The sequence below is a fragment of the Limulus polyphemus genome, unplaced genomic scaffold (genome assembly GCF_000517525.1).
Source record: "Limulus polyphemus unplaced genomic scaffold, Limulus_polyphemus-2.1.2 Scaffold3369, whole genome shotgun sequence".
Taxonomy (NCBI): Eukaryota; Metazoa; Arthropoda; class Merostomata; order Xiphosura; family Limulidae; genus Limulus; species Limulus polyphemus.
In genome coordinates this window covers 74,703-82,714 of record NW_013668979.1, presented here as the reverse complement: position 1 = coordinate 82,714, position 8,012 = coordinate 74,703, and the positions used below count along the sequence as shown (strand labels likewise).

The window sequence follows — 8,012 nt, the reverse complement described above, 5'->3', positions numbered from 1 at the left end:
TTCCAGGTGTATATATATATAATATAAACTTTCAACCCAATGTGAACTAAACGACAATAATCTGGGGTCTAAAATGTATCGTTAACAAAGAAAAATAAACACCAAGATTAAAACCTGTGGGAGAAGAAAGACCCATAAGTAATGCAGTATTTCAGCCAGTTGTGGTAAATTATTGGGAAAGAAAAACTAAACCATACTTCACTGGAACAGTTCTGGTAAAACTAAAGCATACTTCACTGTAACAGTTCTAGCAAAACTAAACCATACTTCACTGGAACGGTTCTAGTAAAACTAAACCATACTTCATTGAAACGGTTCTCGTAAAACTAAACCATACTTCATTGGAACGGTTCTAGTAAAACTAAACCATACTTCACTGGAACAGTTCTAGGTAATATTTAGTCACAAATACTCTTCAAGATCAAACCATAAATATACAGAACTTAAATTTTCCATACGCTTAAGATCCTTTCATCAGTCTTCTGAAACAGAATTTTAAACAACTGATTACAGTGATTCTAAGTATTTATATATTATAACTAGGTGTTTGAATAAGGAATATCATGTCATTTATGCCATTTTTTAACCACCTAATTTTTCTTTTAATTTGAAATGACAAACATTTTGTGAGATTTACAAATTCATTCCTATAAGATTTCAACATCGCAGAATATTACACAATATAGCAAATGTGATTGTGCTGACTCTGTTAAGCAACTCAAATTGTGGAATTGTACTCTTTCTTATAACTGAGGCAACAGCAAAAAAATAAACTAAAAGGCAATTAAGCTGAAAAAATATACATAAAAAACAGAAAAGTATAGAAATTAGCTTAAAAGATTGACAAGCAGACTACAGTAGCTACAATAACAGTGAGTAAAAAAGTATTTAAAAACAGAGGTAACTAGGTTTTAATAATTTATGTATATGAATAAGTAGAAAAGACTCATAAACAATTAAAGAAATAAACAAGCAGACAAGAAAAACCATACATACAGATAGCGATATTAGATATTAGACAGGAAAACAAGTCGCTAAACTGATAGAAATATAAAGATAAAAATGGGTAGACCATGCTCATGCCTGGCTAAAGAGATCAAGGAAAAATCAAGTAGCTGCTAGACTGACTTAAAGAAAAATATTAATAGGTAGAAAAGTATTCTGCTAGGTTAATAGAAAAATGGATAAAAGTTGCATAGTGGGACTAATACACAGATTTAGAGATAGCCACACAAAGAGAAACATAATGATATAAAATGGCTATAACAAAAACACAATGGTACATGTAATTAGACTCCAAAATAGACAGAGAAAATAACAGGGTATACCAACTGACACAGATTCTACATAAAACTGTAGAAATGGTTTGAGATTAGATTCTTTAACTAGAACAGCAGCTTCACATATTGTAGAACAATGAACTCAATATTGTAAACGTTCTCTTATTACTAAATAATGTAACTACATTTGCTGCCAGCAAATGATATCTTCCCAGTACCTCATTGGTAAGTCTGAGTGCTTACAATGCTAAAAATCAGGTTTTGATATCAATGGTTGTCGGAGCATAGACAGTCCATGGTGCAGCTTTATGTTTAATAACAAACAAACACAATTCAAATGATAAGACTGTTTTTTTTTTTACATTTAAACATGTAAAAATTTAAAGACTTGATCTTAACATTAAAGGTACCAAAAATCATCTAAATTGCAGTAGAAATCTAAATAAACTAGAACTTGGAAATTTATCATGCAGTTGTATTACCTAACAATACATGTTCTAAAAATGTATGAAAATATAATAAACTGACTTTTTAAAGTAATAATACAAACTACACTAATATTGTTGTTGTGAGTGAATATGAGATTTAGGAATTATGCTTACCATTTCACCATCATACAAGATGCTTTCAATATCTAGTAAACCACCTAACAAACAGAAAGGATATGTAGTTAACAGACCTCAAAAAAGGTCATCTGGTTACTGTTTTTATAAATATACAACAATAAAATAACTGCATATCAGTGTGTTATGTTCCAATGTTTGAACTAAATGCATAAAAAGTAGTAATTTGAAAATAATTTATAACAGTTTTAGACAATTTGTCATCAACCTCGTCATTATACTCAAATATAAGATGATCACATTCTTCAACTTCAGAGTAAGAAAATGTAATACTTCTAGGTGAATGAACTATGGAAACATATACAAGAATGCACCAATGTGACTTAACTTTTATGCTTGCTAATGTAGTCACATTCATAGAAAAATCTTCCTTTTAAAAAAGGAGTAAAGGTAAACCAATATACCCTTAGAAAAAGATTAAACAAAACAGGATGCAGCCACATAGGAAAATCACTATAAAGAGTAAGTTAAAAACTGTTTACCTTCATGGAGATTTTAGAAAGAATACATTTTAAATTAAAACTAGTACCCTGTAGTGTAGATGGTTTCTTTGTCACCTTTATGCTTAAAGGAATAATGTCCTGATTAATACTTTGTTAATAAATCTATTTCTCCATCTATTCATTTATATTTTAACTCTGAGCTTAAGTATCTGCTTAAATATAAGCCTTTGTAATCACTGAATAACTAATTATTACAGAAAGAATTATGGTTGTTTTTTAGTTTCTAAACAAAAAACTGATAGTATAACATGGCTTTCTCAAGATATTAATAGGATGGAAAATTTATTGGCTGAAGGTAATGTCTAAAACACTTCACTGTACATGTGTGCCCTTCTCAGAGAATGGCAGATAAATAGATAATCAGATCCTGCTACCTAATAACTAGATTCTAAGATTTCAGCTGGTGTAAAAAGTAATGAGATAAAAAGGCTAAACCAGTTATATGATAAATGTTAACATATTCTTAAATAAAAAATGTATTTCCAATAATACTTATCTTCTCTCACACTACAGCTATGACTCGATTGCTAGGGCTTCTTTACCTTTGCCCATCTAAGCATTGGTCTGATTTTCTATCACTTGTTCCAGTAGTTTATTCCCCACTTAAGTGCCCTTGGCAACATTTGTCTTTTGACACTCTCCACCTACTTCAATGCACCCTCTATCGTGTTTCTGTATATAAGCACCTCCTTTATGATAACATTGTCACTTTTTCAAGACTGTCCCAATCTGCAGTCTCTAACACTGGCTCTTAGTGGGAAGGAAGGGCAGGAGAGTATGAACGGAGCTATTATTGGAAAAACATTTTTGATTTAAGAAAATGCTAGCTTCCAAAACAAACTTACCTCCTCTCACACTATAGCTAGAATCCCACATTGATATGGTTGGGCCAGTGATGGCATTATCCACATAGAATAGTCTGCATAGATCGTGGTCATGCCAACAGAAGTCTAGCACCTTAGAGGAGGAACAGCACTACATCCAGAACAGGTATGCTCTTCACCTGGAACTTAAAAATGCAGTGTGGGTGGAAGTTGATGTGATCCCTCATCACCACTGGCCAGGCCCCAACTAGGTAACCGATGTCCCATTGCTCAGGGTTGGAATTATAGGGCCATGTCCCTTAAATCCCACATTGGTGGCTAGGGCATTTAGACCACAATAGATATATTTGTGAGTTGATCCCAACCTGTAGCTATAGAGTGATGTATTACGAGCCACTGAAATCATGACAAGAAGGTAAGCAACACTGAAATGAACAAACCCTCTTCTCAACCTGAAAAATTCTGAAAGACAACATTCCAAACTTGGAATGATTGGATCCTGTACGCCATACTCAACCTGAGGAAACAGAACTCATCCAGTCTGGAATTGTGAACACCCATATATATTTCCACAATGCTCTGGAAACAGTGCAATAGGTAAACCAAATTTCTTCAATTTTTCAAAGCAAACTGACCCCAATTTATTCAATCCAATGATCGGCAGGGACAGGCAGGATACCCTTATGCTTTACTCATGATAGTCCATGAGTGGCAGTCCAGCATAATACAGTAATACCACCCAGTCTGCCTCTAGGTGGTATTATGGAACACCTCATTTCTAAAGAGTCTGTTGCAACCTAGATAAAATATACTGTGTTAACGGTTGCTTGTGCAGATTTGGTTTGGTAAAAGCACACATGACTGGGCAACACTCGCCACAGAGTGGGATCCTGTGAAAAAGAGGTAAGGGACTCTGGAAAGGAAAGAAGAGATGAGATGAGTAATGAAAATATTCACCCCTCTGTATAATATAGCAGCTAGCTACAGGAGGTAGTCGAAAACCCTCAGAGGAATATACTGCCAGGTCATGCAAATAACGTGAGATAAAAGTATTGAGGGAGATTCACATACCAGCCTGCACAGTGTCCTCCAGCAGGTAATTCAACCAGGCTGCTAATGACATAGAAATGTGACGAATCTGATGAGACACGACTCGCAGAAGTCTCCTTACCTCCAAATAGAGCCCAGAATAAGCAATACTGATCAATTTTCATACCCACCCTATCAAAGTAACTGGGGATAAATCCTGGGAAACTGAAGGATCACAATGAATAAAAATCATTATCCAGCACCCCTAAAAGCTTTAGTGAGGGCCACATAACACTTCAAGGCTCTCACCAGACATAACAAACAATTGGGATCCAATTAGTCATAGAATTGAGAAAGAGTGGTAAGATAAATCAGTGAAAAGGATTTATCTCCTTCCCTATTTGCCAGTGTCTCAGGTATGAATGACCTGTCTGGGCATAGAAGGATGTAGATAGAATGATAAAGTGTCCAGTGCAAATGTAGTGCAAATAACTCTGACTGGCGACATCCGCAGACTTGGCAGCAACAAAAAATACTTTAAGGGAAAGATGATGCATAGTAGATGATGCTAAGGGCTCAAATAGATGTTAAGAGAGAGCATTTAACACCACCTTTATATCTCAGTTAGGTAATTGAAATGGTCGTTTGGGATGAAGGGCCTGAAGCAACTTGAAAAGGCCGGAGAGCACTGGGGACTCAACGATTTACTGTCTCTCCAAGTATCCAAAGGTAGCTGATAAGGCTGCTTGATACAAGGCAATTGTTGGAAGATGCAAAACCCTTGTCAAAGAGTCAGGTCACAAAATGAGCTACGATTGGAATATCTGGATGAAGTGGGTTCAACCTCCTCACAATATACCATTGTCAATATGTGTACCATTTTCATTGATAAATGTCATTTGTGAGATGACACAGAGACTGAGACAGGTACATGGAAACCTTAGATGTTAAACCCCAACACTGTGCGAAGGACCACATAAACTCCACACATGAAGCTTGAGCTTCAGTATGGATGGGTGTAAAATGTCACATCATTGCTGCCTCAACAGAGATGACCAAATAGGAAGTGGAAGAGTTGGAAACTGCTGAAAGTAATGTAGAAGCAGAAACCAGGCTTGAACCGGCCAATCCAGTGCTACCAACAGAATGTGACCAGGAGTTGAACGAATCACAGCTAGCACTCTGGGTGGCAGATGAATAAGTAGGTAGGCATACAGGTGCAATCCAGTCCATTCCTGACTGAATGCATCTGTTGCCAATGCCCAAGGGTGAGGTACTAGAAATCAAAATTCTGGTAGTGGAGTGTTCCAATGAGTGGCAAACATATCGATCATTGGTGTCCTAAACCAAAAGCAAATCTAACAGAAAACCCCTCGATGAAGCACCCATTCAGTTATGAGAATCTGGTAAGGTCAAGACAATTAATCTACCACCAAATTCATCACCCCTGAACATAGCCATCTAGTAGGATGATATGATGGAAGTGGGCCCAATTTAGAAGATCCGAGGTTCAAAAACAAAGAGACCTGGACTGTATGCTCTCTTGACAGGAAATGTAAGACACCACCATAGAATTGTTGGAGTTTGAAGCATGATGACTTTGCCCCTCAATAATTTCAGACCTTGAGACATCACACTTTAAACAGCAAGGAGTTATAAAACACTGATGTGGAGGGAAGCCTCCATAAACCATGAAATTCCTGACCATTAAGATATGCACCCCATCCCTGAATTGAAATGATGGAGCACTGGACGAGGAGACAGCAGAGGAACAGTAATCATAGTACTGTTCTGATCTAACCACCACTCGAGATCAAAGATGTTGAATCCGAATAAGAAAACTGGGAAATCCAGTGGATCACTGTTCAAGATCCACTGATCACGTAGAGACCACTTAAGGAATCTCATGCATACTCATCTCAAAGGAATGAGGAATTCAAGTGATGTCTACATCCCTAAAAGATAAACCATGGGAGTAGGAGGCATGAGAAAGAGTCACACTGTCTGTACCATTGCATAGCCAGATGGGAGTTGGCTGTGCCCGACTGAGATACGTGTTGAAAAAGACACCCAGATTGAAAATATATTGTGTTGAAGTGAAAATAGATGTCTCAGCTCTGATAAGAAATCCTCCCTTGGTTGCTTCAGAAAACAGTATCTGGGTGTGACCTACCTCCAATTGACAAGATGATGCCAACAGTAGCCAGATGTCCATGGAATGGTGTGAGCCCAGGCCCAATGAATGGGGGTGATGAGAAAATATTTGTATGATTTGGCAAAGCACATATGGAACCAATGCTAGTTTGAAGAGCAGAGTTCTGAATTGCAGCACCAGATCCTTGTGCACAAAACGCAGATAGTGGTGTGACGAATCCACTAAGGAAACGTGCAGATAGGTGTTGAGAACATCGAACTTGGTCATTCATAGTCCTGGTGAAAAATATTAACATAGAGTGAGAAATGACTCCATCATGAACTTTGGAGGCTCCAAGAATTGATTTAGACAAGAAAGATCGATGACCAGATGCCAATCTACAATCTTATTAGGCACAACAAACAGATGAGAATAGAACCCAGGAACAAATGGAATGACTCTCTCCACTGACCCCTTGACCAACAAATCCCTGATAGCTGTGGAACAAAGTTCCAAAATCTGAGGATCTGTGGGAGGCGGAAACACTACTGGTTGGGGAGATAATGGTGATGGAGATGTGAACTTAATAAGTAATCCTGATGCAAGGACCTGTAGCACCCACGGATCAGTGGTAAAAGTTTTCCACATGTCCAGAAATTTTCAAAGCCAAGCCCACACAAACACCGAAGGCATACAGCAGTCACCACTGCTGCTGGTGGTGTTCCGATCAAGTAGAAGAACCTTGTGGATAAGGGTAGAATCTATTCTGGGTACCTATGGACTGAGGACCTGATGTCGTGGGTCTGGAGACTTGAATACGAGCAGAACTCTGACCCCCTGTAGGAGCCGAGGAAAGCCAAGAAGCCAATGACAACAGGGATGAACACAGACAGGCGACATCAACACTCAAATCCAAAGAATCTGGAATGCCTGCAGAAATCAAGGGTTGGAGAATAGGGTCTCATGTATCTCACAGAGGGTAACAGCAGGGAGATGAACGTCCTCCAACAACTCATCTCTATCCAACGAATCCCAACAACATACCAGTCAAAAGACTAGGAAAAGTCTAGAAGCTGACAATCGAACCAAGGAGGATGCTAACAATGGTCCCAACTTGTCACCAAAGTGATGTGGGGATAGCTGAGATGATTCCTACAACAAAGGTGTAGAAATGATAAATAACTCAGCACTGTTTGTTCTGACAAACATGGCGCACAAGGCATAGTTGTCCCTTCACGTAACTGAGCAGTACATCTCCCTGCATGAACTGCAATATCAGGGGATGGAGGGAGAACTAACTACTCGCCCTCAGACCTTTCTGCCATCAAGGAAGGAACAGACTCAAAAGCAATTCGGGAAAGACCCAAAACATCACGCACTCAACGTACCAACAGAAGAAAAGGAGCTGGAGGCGGCTGATCCAAATTGGCCTCATGAGAAGCCGACAGAGTAAAGGAAGGCACTGGAAAAGGTGAATCTAAATTTTCTCTAGTGTCCAGAATCGCCACCAACTGCAGCATCAGTGCCCCCCCCCCCCCGAAACACCACCCGACCAAATGTACATCTCGGTTACGGACAGCCTCAACTGAGAGCGACATCCCTTCCCCTCCATTCATGAG

At 38.5% G+C, this 8,012-nt stretch overlaps 1 long non-coding RNA gene across 1 annotated transcript in view; it reads right to left on the bottom strand.

The window, feature by feature from the left end:
• The window catches only part of LOC111088228, a 67,162-nt gene that overhangs the window by 41,322 nt on the left and 17,828 nt on the right, over positions 1–8,012 (bottom strand). Inside the window, exon 4 of the long non-coding RNA XR_002612820.1 lies at positions 1,883–1,926. This is a non-coding gene — a long non-coding RNA (uncharacterized LOC111088228). The remainder of the gene's footprint in view (positions 1–1,882; positions 1,927–8,012) is intronic.